Source organism: Tursiops truncatus, chromosome 21 (genome assembly GCF_011762595.2).
Source record: "Tursiops truncatus isolate mTurTru1 chromosome 21, mTurTru1.mat.Y, whole genome shotgun sequence".
Classification (NCBI taxonomy): Eukaryota; Metazoa; Chordata; class Mammalia; order Artiodactyla; family Delphinidae; genus Tursiops; species Tursiops truncatus.
Genome location: NC_047054.1, coordinates 16,905,782 through 16,921,477, shown reverse-complemented (window position 1 = coordinate 16,921,477; position 15,696 = coordinate 16,905,782). Strand labels below are relative to the sequence as shown.

At 37.3% G+C, this 15,696-nt stretch overlaps 1 protein-coding gene across 8 annotated transcripts in view; it reads right to left on the bottom strand.

The window, feature by feature from the left end:
• FGL1 (fibrinogen like 1) overlaps positions 1-15,696 on the bottom strand; it is a 58,309-nt gene that overhangs the window by 29,634 nt on the left and 12,979 nt on the right. The window contains exon 1 of one of the 8 annotated variants that reach the window (XM_019921560.3): positions 3,798-3,911. The exons of the other annotated variants lie outside the window; for them this stretch is intronic. The gene's annotated coding sequence lies outside the window, so the exon portion shown is untranslated. Of the gene's footprint in view, positions 1-3,797; positions 3,912-15,696 lie in introns of those variants that run through there. 8 annotated transcript variants of the gene reach the window in all.

Here is a 15,696-nt window from a genome sequence, read left to right as displayed (position 1 = left end):
TTGGCATTCCTTGGCCTGTGTCAACATAACTCTACTCTCTGCCTCCATCTTCACATGGCTGTCTTCCTTTGTATGTCTCTGCGTCCAAATTTCTCTCTTAATACAAGGACCCCAGTCATTGGATTAAGGTTCCAATATGACTTATTGTAATTTGATTACATCTCCAAAGACCCTATTTCCAAATAAGGTTACACTCACAAGTAACGGGATTTAGAATTGAACATATCACTTTAGAAGACACAATTTAACCCAGTACAGGTACCCAACAAAATATTTGTTGAATGGATGAGAAGAAAAATTGTGAACCTAAGTTACAATTTTAGAACTTCCCAGTATCTGTTATTGCAATTTTATAGTTGTTTACTAGAGACTGAATTCAGTTGGTCTGCTGAATTTATTAGATGTCCCTGTCAGATTCCCTCCATCATCTCCCCACTCCCAGTGACAACTAGAAACACTTAACAAACTATGCCTTTCATAAGGTTTTTATTGATTTGCAAATATGACATTGCAGTGTGTGATAGCTTAAAAAGAGTTACTTTTAAAAGAGATATTTGGATTTATAAAATCCCCAAAGGAAAAAAAAATAACTGAAAACTTAATACCTAAAATATTTAAAATTTGGCTCTTAATGGGCTAAAGACATTATCATAGCTATTTCATAATAAATTATTAGTTTGACTCATTTTTCAGTTGGTAATAAATATATTTCTTGAGCAAAATTACAACAGGTATGCTCCTATTTAAAACAAAATCTCATTTGTATCCTTAAGGTCATTTATTATTTAATTTTAAAATTTACCATGAAGTTCAAGTAGCAAAAAGTAAAACAAAACAAAACAAAAAAACCCTCCATAACGGAGGGTTTCTTAACATAACGGAGGTTTCTTAACATGTAATCAACTACACAGTCATAAACATATAAAGTTTTTTAATGTTACAGAAAATAAGAAGCAAGATAATTGTTTTATTATAAGCAAGCAAAAGAAAAAGATGGAAAATAGTTGTTTTTTTTAAAACACAAAAGAGATTTTTGAAGTACAAAGTATTATCCCATGAGGTTACAACACACAATCAAAATATAATTAAAGGAAGTGAGATCATCCAGTTGAACCCTGCCAACATCTGAGGAAGCAAGGCTCAGAGAGGGCATATCATCTGCCTAAAGAAATAAAATAGACCCTCCTAGAGTAATGAAAATAAAAACAAAATTAAACAAATGGGACCTAATTAAACTTAAAAGCTTTTGCTTTTAAGCAAAGGCAACCATAAACAAGACGAAAAGACAACCCTCAGAATGGGAGAAAATATTTACAAATGAAGCAACTGACACTTATTTGTGGAATTTTAAAAAAATGATAAAATGAACTTATTTACAAAACAGAAACAGACCCACAGACATAGAAAACAAACTTATGGTTACCAAAGGGGAGAGGGGTGGGGACAAATTAGGAGCTTGGGATTAAAATATACACACTATTATATATAAAATAGATAAACAAAAAGGACCTACTGTATAGGTAGGTCCTTGTTTTATATATATCTATATATATAACTGAATCACTTTGCTATACACTTGCAACTAACACAACATTGCAAATTACACTTCAATAAAAAATTATGTTCTTATATCTATATCTGAATCTGGCTCTTGCATAAGTGAAAGTGTGTGTTAAAAGTGCTCTGGGAGGGCTTCCCTGGTGGAGCAGTGGTTAAGAATCTGCCTGCCAATGTAGGGGACACGGGTTTGAGCACTGGTCTGGGAAGATCCCACATGCCGTGGAGCAACAAAGCCCATGTGCCACAACTACTGAGCCTGTGATCTAGAGACCGCGAGCCACAACTACTGAGCCCACCTGCCACAACTACTGAAGCCCGCACGCCTAGAGCCCGTGCTCCGCAACAAGAGAAGCCACTGCAATGAGAAGTCCGTGCACCACAATGAAGAGTAGCCCCTCCTCCCCGCAACTAGAGAAAGCCCGCGCAGCAATGAAGACCCAACGCAGCCAAAAAAAAAAAAACAAAAACAAAAAAAGTGCTCTGGGAGATGCTGGGAAATTATATTATATACAGATTGTAATGCATTATATTTGGTAGAAAATAAAGGGGCAGGAACTTCCCTGTTGGTGCAATGGTTAAGAATCTGCCTGTCAATGCAGCAGACACGGGTTCGAGCCCCGGTCCTGGAAGATCCCACATGCCGCGGAGCAACTAAGCCCGTATGCCACAACTACTGAGCCCGCATGCCACAACTACTGAAGGCCGTGTGCCTACAGCCCATGCTCTGCAACGAGAGAAGCCACTGCAATGAGAAGGCTGTACACCACAACGAAGAATACCCCCATTCACCACAACTAGAGAAAAGCCCACGCGCAGCAATGAAGATCCAACGCAGCCAAAAATAAATAGATAAATAAATATATTTTAAAAAAAGAAAAGAAAGAAAAGAAGGGGGCAGTGAAAAAGCTTTGGCAGGTTTCTCTTGCCATTGAATTCCCAATTCATTGCCATTAAAATAATCAAATCTGATCTTTCCCAGAGAAAGGAGGCAGCCCCTAGTCTGGCAGATCCTTAAACAATAAGGCATTTCAAAATGTTATTATATATATTTAAAAGTCATTATATTAACTCGATCATCTTTAAAATAATTCCTGAGACTATCTTAAGTCTTTTAAAATTCCCCAGTGCCTCCATTAGTAATTCCAGCTATCTTCTATAATATTGAAGAAATGTTTAGGTATAAGAAACTTGCTTTGAAATTCTGATCTCCATCATTCATCATAGTAAACCATCATTAGACTGCAAACCTGGATTGTGGTGAAGTTATATCAGATTACTTCGTTCCTCACTATACAACTAGTTGTATTTATTTTACAATGTTTTTGCTTTGGTCTATCTCAAAATTTTAATTATTATAAAATTAAAACAGTTTTCAAATGGCTGTTCTTTGATGTACTGTATCATTTGATATAAATTGTTCTAAGTGGAAGTCCATTTTTTCCCAATAAAATCTTTGAGTTTTAATTGATTATAGTAAATTAAATTTAAACACAAAAATTTTAAGTTTGGGACTAAAATGTTCTACAGCTGACATGTTAACTTTTAAAAACACAATTACCAAACACAAGTTCATTACTAGCATGTAATGGCAATTCAAAAATGGTTGTTTTAAGTGAGCTATTATGAAAGGATACAGATAAAAGAAATTAAAAAGAAGAAAAAGTTACTGAAGGAAGCATATTTAATAAGTTAGCATTCACAAATGGTAACGTGTAAGACATATTAATGTGTCTCATATTAATGGAAGACAGTTAAAATTACCCATAAATAGACTTAGAGACTCCTTTTGGGTTATTTTCTTCTAATTTTTTCCCTTTTTCTGGTATTGGAATATAACAGTATCTTTGTTACTTATCTCAAGAATTTATACTCAATGAAAGCTTCAAAAAGCCAAATAAGTTTGATTCCCAAAAGAAAGAAATAAAGAACATTTCTGAAGTTTTTACTTCTGAAGAGGAAATTATAACATCATTCATTTTATTTTCCATTTTGTATATTAAAACTGCAAATCTTTTTATTTACATCAAATTCTCATCCAATTCATTCAAAATGTACCAGGAATGGAAAGGAGATGTAATTCTAAATCTCTTTTCCAAGTGGCAGAAGCAGCCATCTCTCTAATCAACCTGACCTTTCTCAAGGGCCAACAGTTGTTTTTTGAGTTATGCTTAATATCATACCTAGGAAATCAACTAGCATTACTACAATTATGTCAAATGTGCAGAGAGGTTAAATACCTTGCCTGAAGTCACAAATGAGTCAGAGACACAGCTTAGGCGAGGTCCAGCCACTCTGTCTCCCAGGCTCCTCCAACTGCATTCAGACTTTGTAATTGCTTCTCTGTTATTTGATTAGAAATAGGGACTGTGTTGATTCTGGCTTTAGTCCAGAAACAAATAGATGAGGAAATCAGTTTAACTGGAAGGAAAACTAAAAGAGGGAATTCAAGGACAAATCCCAGTACTCTGATATTTTTCTTTTTTTTCTCCTATTTGCATGAATTTTTACTAAAAATCCAATAATATATCTTTATAAAAACATATCTCTGATTTGTTAACCTCTTACTATTGTGCTCATCCACAGAATTTTTGAATTTTGACTAACTTCAATAATGTTCACTTGAAGATTAAGTAAAACCAAAGTTTGGTTGAAGCTTTGCTTTCTGGTACTAACGATAATAAAATTTTACCTATAAAGATACGGATTAGGGCTTCCCTGGTGGTGCAGTGGTTGAGAGTCTGCCTGCCGATGTAGGGTACACGGGTTCGTGCCCCGGTCCGGGAAGATCCCACATGCCGCGGAGCGGCTGGGCCTGTGAGCCATGGCCGCTGAGCCTGCGCGTCCGGAGCCTGTGCTCCGCAACAGGAGAGGCCACAACAGTGAGAGGCCCGTGTACCGCAAAAAAAAAAAAAAAGATACGGATTAAAATTTCATTTCAACTACAATATGGAGAGAAGCCAAATTTTTCTTAGTTCTAAAAATGTGGTAGGTTAATAATTGTCAAGATGAAACAGTCAATTTCTTTGATCTTTAAGAAAAGCAAAAATATTCCTGAGGTGCAAAATTGTGAAATTTATCTGTAAGCATCAATTATCCTCTGATCGAGCTGTTCCTTTTGTTTTAAACTGTAGAGGATTTTCTAATGTGTAAGATGTTAGCGCCATTAATCACATTGCACAATAGTTTCAGACTGGAAACCCAGGTTCATCATTTCTTTTTTCATTCTGATGTAACTCACGCTGTTGTTTGCTGTTTGTTCTGTGATCCCTATTTATTAACTCAGATTCCAGTAAAAAGTTGTTTTTCTCTCTGTTCTTTGTTGTTTTCTGGACTAAAATATTGCTGGTGTTTGGCCTTCCCATTAAGCATTTTCTCATCATTCACTCAGAAATTTTCAAGTTTACTAAGGAAAAGGTAATCCTGATGATTTACTGGAAAGAAAAAGTCAACTAGGTTGAAGTGGTTTACACACATGGGATAAGTGGAAATTACACATTCACAATAATGAATTCAAGCTGCTGCTGTTAAACTTCAAAAGCAAAGGTATGGGATTATTTGGCTGATTTGATAATTGCCTCTGGTAAAATGCAATATTTTGAAATACAGACCTATTTTTTTGCTCCTTGTATCCTTTTTGCCTCCTTCCCATTCAAGCATTTAGTAAACCCTGAGCTCACTTCCTCAGAGGAGGGACCTATAACTGTATGTCCCAGTAACAGCAGCTATCACACGTGGCACCCTTATGTACCAGACGTGGTAAATATACTAACTCATTCAGCGCCAACAGCCCCATCAGTGGGTACTGTTACTATCCCCATTTCACAAATGAGGAAACCAAGGCACAGAGGTTTAAGTAACTTGCCCAAGGTCAAGTTACAATGAGCAAGAGGTAGAGCTAGGATTCAAAGGCAGACTGGCTCAGAATCTGTGCTCTTTACCGTTAAAGATGATCAATGCTATCTGTCAAGGATGCGAGCAGCACCATGGCCTCAGGAGAAACCTGGGAAAAGCTAATCAGACGATAAGGACAGAATCTAGGGTCAATGTTCTGTGAAGGTGTGTCAGAACCTGAACTTTTTGGGAGGAATGTTAGTACTGTAGACCATGGATGCATTGTCAGAGCATCAGGAAATGTCAGACTTGTGACCTTGCACAATTGTACCAAAGCTATGAAATGAGAATGAGACCTCAGCTCAGTGGCTGACAGAAGTATGAGAAAACAACGAGACAAGAAGGGCAGGTGAGATCCAGTGTTTGAGGAGATGGACCAGAAACAGAATGGTTGGGATGCATACTGTAAGGCATGGCTGCTTTTTTTTTCTTTCTTTCTTTCTTTTTAAAAAATTGAAGTATAGTTGCTGTACAATATTATATGTTATAGGTGTACAATATAGTGATTCACAATTTTTAAAGGTTATACACCAGTTACAATTATAAAATATGTGCCATAGTCCCCATGTTGTACAGTATATCCTTATAGCTTATTTTATACCTAATAGTTTGTACTTCTTACCCCCCTATCCAATATTGCCCCACCCTCTTCCCTCTCCCCACTGGTAACCACTTGTTTGTTCTCTACATCTGTGAGTCTGCTTCTTTTTTGTTATATCACTAGTTTGTTGTATTTTTTAGATTCTATGTATAAGTGATATCATACAGTATTTGTCTTTCTCAGTCTGATTTATTACACTTAGCATACAGGGCTCAGCTTCTCAAAGGGGCTTCACTGAGCAGAACAGTGAGCTCATTAGGCTTACATCTTAAATTAGCTTGTCTAGAAGTTGGATTTTACACATTTACCCTAAGTGATTATTTTCTGGAGAACAGACTCATACTTAACAGTTTCTCAAGGGATATATAAAACAGAAAAGTGAACTTATTAATTTAGGAAAAGAGAATTGCTTGGTAAGCTAACCTGTTTAGGAATTTGCATAGAGGACTTCCTCATGGTGGACAAAATTGCCCCAGAGCAAATCAAGCAAAAGGAATTTTGATGAACAAAGAACATGAATAAAGAGCATTGGACTTAGAGGCTTTTTTTTTTTCAAAGTAAAGTAATTAGATAAACTTTTCTTCTCTGACCCAAGAATGAGCACCGACGAATTTTTTCCTTCTCCTTTTGGAAGACCATATTCAGAGAAGCTTCTCAATTAATACATCAGTTATAACACAGTTGTCATCCAAACCCTCTGGACTATATATTGTGTCTGCCCCTTACCTGATACCTGACCCAGTCCCAAGAGGAAGGTTGAATTCCAGGTCTCCCCAACTCCAGTCCGCTCCTGCCTGCAGCAGTGAACCTGTCTGTTCTCAGCCCCATCATGAACTAGACAACAGATCGTATATCCTTTAGTGTATTCTACCAGCAAACATTTCTGACAGTTATATTTTCCAACCTTGACTCCCAATGAAGGGGGAGATACCTTTTATGGGACTTATAAAATCCTGTGCTCTGAATACTGTGATCACATTTTAAACTTAAAAATGTGACTTTTATCAAAATATTTAGGATGGAACATATTTTAAATACCAAGGAAAGAGGTTAACAAGACTAGTCTTCGTTTCAGGCAACTAACAGAGCTTCCTCAGGTGGAGGTTATGAAACTCCTAAATATATAAACTTCTTATAATGTTGGTTTAGATATCATCTCATAGGGAGTCCTGAAAGGATATAAAACATTCTCATGTAGCATAAGTCTGAGAAATTACTATGGAAAAGCACTTTAAAATTAGTGAGACTAAACCAATTTCACTAGTGAGTCACCCTACCTATTCCTATTGTCTATGTAACTAGTAAAAGTTTAAATTAATAGATGCTCAATAAACGTGTCCTGAATTAATTACTCCACGTCATGTCAATATGAATGGTATGGTCAAGGGAATAAAAGCGTTTTACTGAAGAATGAGAGAACTGCATTAATTTCCAAGCTCTGTCATGGCTCATTATATGCTCCTGAGCAAGTCATTGCTCCTCTCTGAAGCTCAGTCTTCTCATCTGTGAAAAAAGCTATTGGATCTAATGGTCCCTACGATCCACTCCCACTTTTAAATTCTTCTTTTTTGATTATTTATTATTATCTATGAGAAACCTTCCTAGAACATATTATGAAAGAGGATTAAAATTTTATATCAAAGTTAGGAAAGTTCATGGATAACTAGGCAACGCTGGTGAGTATGTGTAACGGATGAGTAAACTAGGTTGGAACTGAGACTTCGGTAAAGAGTCCTGTGGAATTAGGGATCCCTTTCATAGTTCCTCTGGGGCTCAAAACAGATAATCACAAAGCTGCTGTAATTATCCAGTTGGAAAATCTATATTATTACCTAAAAAATCTAGTTGCTTTGCTCTGTTCCTGGCCAACTCCTAGAGTTCTGGGACCATGGTGGTCTTGAAACGCTGCTGTTACTACCAGGCAGATTTCAAAATGTAAGTGGTGGTTGTAGGAAAAGGCCACTTTCTCCTTCCCTAACCTAATCTAGACTTGGACACAAGCCCCTTCCCTGAAACCCCAACAAAAGCATTTGATAAGCTGTGAAGTTTGCAAAGCTTCTGAAACTTTGGGGATAATAGAAAGAAATTACAATGCAGAGAAGGAAAATGTAAACAGGAATTTTAGCTATGAGTATTCTCTTCTCCATAGAGGTGCCCCATGGGCCATCCCTCCCCTTATCAATGGACCCAAACTATTGACATGTTGAAGGAATTACATAATCCTCCATGTAGAGAATGTCCTTGGTCATATCCTACCCTTAATTCCTCTCTTGCTTTATAAGAAGGGAAAAAATTTCTACATTCCCAGCCAATAAAGTACTAACCACTACTGATTCTATACCAACAATTAAGATACAATTTATAGATTATGCAGAAAAATTTTGCTTTTTTCCCATAAAGTTTCCATTTCAGAATATAATCTGTGCTATATTTTGCATAATAAAAGCGCATTAAAGTATCACCCACCAAGAAAAAGAAAAGTTTTCTCCAAAGATAAATAATGGCCCTGCTCCTAGCTAAACAAAAAAATTGTCACCAAAATCTTTTTGTTAAATATGGTGGATTGACCACACATTTAAAAATGTGCTTCCTCCTCAAATCCCTTTAAGATGACAGCAAAGAAATAGAAAGGCATAAACCTACAATGTCAAAGCAAACAGGAATGATATGTGAAGAGATAAGAGATTACAACAACTTATTGGAAGAGATTTTAGAGGAACCACAAAATTCAAGAGTGACTGTCAAGGCTGAAAATAAGGGGATTGGTAAAATAATATAAAAAGTGTAGCTGGACCCTATAGCCTCCTCCCCAGCCCATGTAACTCCTACCCTCTTTATTCATATACTACCTACCACTTGCCCATTTTTTATTCCTAAAAGAATTTGATCTGGACCTTATTTTCATTTGAGGATAGCAGGAATGTTGAAAGGTAGGAGCCACAAACAGAGAAGTTAAAATAAAGCATGTATAGAAAAAGTACAACCAGGCACCTCTTTCAAACAAGATTGCTGTCAGGCAGGTTTGTATTTCCTAGCAGGAGACAGGGTTCTTCTCGGGAGAAATGGAAGGGCCCCACAGGAAAAAAAATTAAGGATACTAAAATATAATGCAACCTCCACAGATATGCCAGTTCACCACCTAACCATATATTGAATCTCACCAGTCCACAAACTCTACCCATGAACATTAAGCTAGCTTTCTGTTAGCTTTGTCGGTGCCTCACATAGAGATAACCAAGGGTCACCAGACATTTGAAGAATGTCTCCAGTATGAAAAACAGAGATAAAAACAAGGGGAGAAAAAAATAAAAATGGAACCCAGGGAATACAGAATACTGGGGGCCAGGCAGTGTTCTAGATGCTGGGGAAACTGTAATGAACAAAACAAACAAAAGTCTCTGCCCTCATAGAGCTTACATTCTAGCAGAAAGGTGGAAGTAAACATTAAATGAAATAAATAAATAGATTTGTTAGAAAGTGATGTCTGCCATATACTGTGAAGAAAAATAAGTCAGTGGAGAGGCTTAGTGAGTGGGTGGGGGAAAGAGAGGCAAATTTAGATAGACTGGGCCAGGGAAGGCTTTATTGAGACGACATTTGAGCAAAGACTTGAAGGAGAGAAGAAAGTAAATCATGGGGATATCTGGGGACAGAGGGAGGAAGGAAGAAGTCCAGGCAGAGAGACTAGCTAGTGCAAAGGCTATGAGGCTGAAGTGTATCTGAATGTCTGAGGAATAGCTAGGAAGCAAGCAGTCGATGTGTTCAGAGAGATAACAGAGATCAGATTACAGACAGACTACTAGTCTGTTGAAAGGAATGGGACTTTTACTCTGAGTGATGGGCAAGCCCCTGAGGTATTTTTGAACCAAGAAATAATACAATGTGACCTACATTGGGGGGCACAAGAGTGGAGGTAGAGAGACCGGTAAGAGACTAGAGGAATACTCCAGGCAAGAAATGATGGCAGGTCAGAACAGGATGCTAATAGTGGAGGTGAAGAGGAATGGATATAATTTCAAAGTAGAAGAATGATTTCCTGACAGATTGAATGCGAGTTGTGAGAGAAAAAAAGAAGTCAAAGATGACTTCAAGGTTTTTGGTCTTAGCAACCTGAAAGATGGACATGTCAATAAGCTGAGGTGGGGAAGAATGAAAGAATAACAATTTGGAGCAAGGAGGAGAGATGAAGAACTCTATTTTGGAAACGGTAAGTTTGAGATGACTGTTAAACATGCAAGGAAAATGTGAAGAAGGCAGTTGGATTACAGAGTCTACAGTTAGGGGAAAATATATATTTTAAAGTCAGTACCATAAAGAATGGTATTTAAAGTTATAAGAATGAGGACAGCAAGGATGTAGTACAGATTCAGAAGGGAAGAGGTAAAAATACCGAGCCCTGGGGTAAACCAATGTTAAGAAGCTGGGGAGATGAGGCACAAAGAGCAAGAATAGTAGAAAGGAGTTGTCAGTGGGGTAGGAGGAAAACCAGGAATGAGCGACATCCTAGGAACCAGGTGAGAAGATGCTTCAAGGAAAAGGGAGTCATTCATGTGTCTAGCAGATAAAGTAACAGGAGGACTGAGAACTGATCCTTGGATGAAGAAACATGAAGGTCCTTGGAGACTGTGACAAGGTCAGTTTCAGTGGAATGGTGGAGTGAAAGCCTGGTCAGAGTGAGTTTAAGAGAGAATGGGAGGGGATAAATTGGACATAGCTAAAAAGAAGTGCAACTGCTATAATGGGAAGTAAAGAAAAGGTTTTGTTTTATTTTTTAAGATGGGAGATGTCTGCAGAAGAAAACTTCCAAACTATATTTAGTATTATCAGAAAAGTAAGAAACAATAATGGAATGCTGTTATTTTTATTTAAAAAGGAACAATTAACACAAAAAGCTCAAAGAAATTAAATGAAATCGTCAAAATTAAACAAACTTCACTGAGTGGATTAGAATATATATTCAAGGAAACCTCCCAGAAAGTAGAATAAAATAGGAGAGAAAAGATAAGAAAATTAGAGGTATAATTTTAGGAAGTCAAGCATGTACCTAACAGAACTTTCAAAGAGGAGATAGAACAAAATGGAGAGTGAATTAACAAAGAAACAATAGAAAAATAATTCCCAGAACTGAAAGAGTTGAAGTTGAGTTTATTTAGTGTCCAGCACAATGACCTTTAAAAACAAGACAAAAAACACCCACCCCTTGGGCAAATCATGATAAAATTTTGAATAGCAGTGTTAGTGAAAAGCTGCACAAAGCTTTCAGAAGTGAAATCACATAAAAAGTACTGAGACTCAGAATGGCATCATGCTTCTCCACAGAAAGAATGCCTTAAAAGTTCTGAGGGAATTTATATTTTCCAAATCAGGACTCTACACTGCCAAGCTAGCAATCAAGTGTGAAGTGTGAATAAAGCCATTTCAGACGTGCAAGAACTAAAAAAACAAAAACGAAAACAGCAAACAAAAAACTACCTTAACATAGCCTTTCTGAGAAAGAGTCTGACAATACGATCTAGAAAAATAAGGGCGAATGAAGATCGATACATCAGAAGACAAGGAAAAGGAACCAAGAAAAAGGGTTCATTTCCCGGAAAGCCCTTTCCCTTGCCAGAGTTGGGATTCTTGTGGGCGATTTGGAGGGCAGAAATGAAGCGGCAGGCTTTTTAGCTCTCACATGCTGTTGCCTATCTGTTGGCTCATCTCCCTGGCATAAGATCTCTGCCAGGCCTGCAGCTGCCCCGCCTCCCCTGGATCTTCCTTCAGCACATGACAATGGCTTCAGCTTCTACAGGAAAGCCACAACAGCCAGGTCAGAGGCAACAAGAACTGACAGAGCTTGCAGTCCGTCCTCATGGGCTCCAGCTCCTGCTTCCCTTACTTACAGCCATCTACCCTTTTCACTCACCTACCCTCCATCCTTCGAACTCCTCCGGCATCTTATCTTAAGAAAAGGGCCTTTGAGAGACACACAATAGCCTAAGGTCATTCCTTATATATCCTAGAGGCTCTGCTTCTCTGATTGAACTCTGTTATATACAGGATCCCAAACAGGAAAACCGAATGCCAGAGAAGGAATTTTTCAAATGCACTGTTGTTTCCTGGAGGACTCACTGGCCCTCTTGGCCGGCTACATAAAGCACGTAAAAAGTAATCTTAATAGACATTGGACAGATCGCCCAAAATGTATAGCTTCAGGTCTCACAAAACCTGTATCCTCCCCTGCTTACCAGTTAAGATAAAATGAAATGCTTATTTAGTACTCTTCTTTTCAGAGGTTTCTTGCTTATCTGAAATTTTTTCCCTCTGGTATCTAACCAACTCTGAATTAGTTGCCTAACAGGGCAAAGTGCAAAAGATGTTTTCTTATTCAATATATTTTCCCTGTAAAGAATAAAAAGAGCTCTGGGCAAGGAATGTTTGTTTTTCTTTCGATGTGTATGCAAGGACTTCAGAATTGCATATATTTTATGCTTCTGAAGAATAACATCTTTCTTATTAAAGAAGAATCTCCCCATAAGATCACATCATTAAAAAAAAACAATTGCAACCAAATAAATGTTAAATTCTAATAGAAAACAGATTTTTTTACACTAAATACATGAAGAAGAAATTCAGTTATATCGTGTAAAAATATGTGGAGAAAAAAGAAAACAAGAGCTCATGTTAAGTAAAACCACATTTTAAAATATGCCTTTAGACCCAAGGAAGATGGGCGGTAACACAAGCGTCTGCTTTCTCTCTACTCCCCAGTATGACTTCTCTGCTTTCTTTGATAAATTTGCTATACATCTTTTTCATTCAGGTACCTAAATCCTGTTTCTACGTGAGCTTTTTTCCTCCAGTTTTTAGATTCTTAAAATATTATCTCCTCTTAAAACATCATCCAACTAATTGGAAAACACACGATGATTCATACTTTTATGACCACAACTAAAAGTAGAATTCCCAGAGTTGTTAGCTATCCTGACAAAATTTCTGGACACTAGCAGAAAATTTAAAAACATGTTATTGACAGAAGTGTATTTGTACATTTGAATTTAAAATTTGTCCTTGGGGGCTTCCCTGGTGGCGCAGTGGTTGAGAGTCCGCCTGCCGATGCAGGGGACACGGGTTCGATCCCTGGTCCGGGAAAATCCCACATGCCGCGGAGCAACTAACCCCTGTGCCACAACTACCGAGCCTGCGTTCTAGAGCCCGCGAGCCACAACTACTGAGCCCACGTGCTGCAACTACTGAAGCCCACGCACTTAGAGCCCATGCTCTGCAACAGAGAAGCCACAGCAATAAGAAGCCCACGCACCACAACGAAGTGTAGCCCCGGCTGGCTGCAACTAGAGAAAGCCTGCACACAGCAACAAAGACCCAATGCAGCCAAAAATCAATCAATCAATAAATAAAATTTAAAAAATAAAATTTGTCCTTATTTTTCATTCAGCTTTTAATATTTTTTATTTCTTAGAAAAAAATAAGACATCCTAAATATAATGCTCTAAGACAGTTCATTTAATTTTTTTGGCCGCACAGCTTGCGAGACCTTATTTCCTGGACCAGGGATCGAACCCGTGCCACTGGCAGTCGAAGCAAGTCCTAACCACTGGACCCCCAGGAAATTTTGAGATATAGTTTCTTACTTTCGCTTCAAAATAACTACATAATGCTGAGAAAAAAAAGTTTTCTTGTGCACAATTACACTCACATTCTGATTCATTGTTTGGTTAGCCTGCATAAGTTTCATTACAATGAATTTATTTTTCTGCATGTGCATTTGAGACCAGAAGCTGGCATATTAAACTTCTAAAATTTACATTTAAAAATTTTACATTTGCATGTGGATGACTTTACCAATAACTAGGATTACCTCGAAAACAAAGAATAGATGTCCATACATGTGCATGACCAAGAATACACACCAAAGTGATTCTCTAAGATTGAAGTGTTTTCCCGTTTCCTCCTTAGAAATATTGAGGGAAAATTCTAGAACTTTTAGACTTTTTGTCCCTACCTCTAGCAATCAGAGATTATGAAATATTAAAGCCTAATCTCAGAGTAATCCACTTTTTGTTTTTGCTTATAAGCTAAAGAAATAAATTTATCCAGTCATCTTGAGCAAAAATAAATAAATAAAATAAACAAATGAATTTATTACAGGGATACTAAGGTAAGTAACAGAATCAATAACAGACTGCCACAAAAAAGCTGAGGAAGACAGAACATGCACTGCCCCAAAATGCTCAGCAAGAGTTCTTGGATCTGTTCTGTAGTGTGCACCCTTAAAATGATTTAATTTCAGTGGAAGTTTAGCCCCTGTGTCTTTCCATACAAATTCCACAGCCCCGGGAGAGAGAATCCAATTAGCCTAGTCACTTATATATCAGCGTACACCTAGACATACAGCACCCACACATCGGGGCTATATGCCTGCTCTCTTGCCCACAGATGATAGATTCAGGGGTAGAGATTCTTACCAAACATGACTACTTGGGGAACTTCTGTAAATAAAGAAGGCTCCCAGTATGTACCATTTTCCTATTAGCCAATCAGGAAACTTAAAGAATGAAGAAAGGGGGATCCATCCAGTTTACTAGAATATCTTCTGGTTCAATAAAGATGCCTGGCAAGCCTAATACCTCATCTCCTGTGACGACTATTTTCACCAATGATTCAACCACATTACATGTGCTCTTTTGTTATTGCTGCCATATATATATATATATATATATATATATATATATATACATATATATACATGGTTGATATATGTGTGTGTATACATATGTATACATATGTATGTGTGTGTGTGTGTATTCCAGTCCTCTTTTCCTTTATTTGTCTATTCCAATATTCCAATAATCCCTCTGTACCCTCTATGAATGAAATAGGCCTTCCCTGGCCACTTGCCCTTCCCCTAAGCCCATCCACCTAGGCTAGATGTTTTCCTATGTGTTTACTCTCTTATATCACACATCACTATATTGTGTACTGGAGTTTCTCTCGTCATTAAACAGAGATCAGGGACTCTTTTCTTGCTTCTATATCCATAGCACCTAGCATATACGTACCATACAATAGAGGCTCAAAAATATTTATTGTTCATGGAACAATAAAATTCCTTATCTGTGATAGCATATAATAAAAGATTCAAACTTGGTAACTTACATCAAGTTGGCATCTTACATGAAGTATTACTTACTATCAGGCCTAATACACAGAAGTCATGCAATAAATTCTAGTTTCCTATTGTCTTGAAACAAGATTAGGACTGTTGAGTTTGATCTATAGAGAGTGAGGCAGCAATAATACACACACAAATAATTAATGGTTTCATATACATTGCTAATTTAGGAAAGGAAAAAAGTGATTTTTAATAATCTAGAATTATTTGTGAGATGGGGAAGAGGTGAATCTGGAGACAATACCTTGCTCCTAAAATCATTTTCTAACATTGCCAAACTCACTCACTCTTGTAGCAGAATGAGAATTTTACATTGCAATAAAGAAAAGTAACAGAAACTTCTGCTTTAATAATGTAAGTGCTTGTAGCAGAACAAAATTGCTACCAAGAAAAACTTGAAAAGTTAGGCAAAATGAAAAAGACGACTTGTATGAAAGCATCAGGGAGTTACTAAGGCAGCCAGGACTGGAGG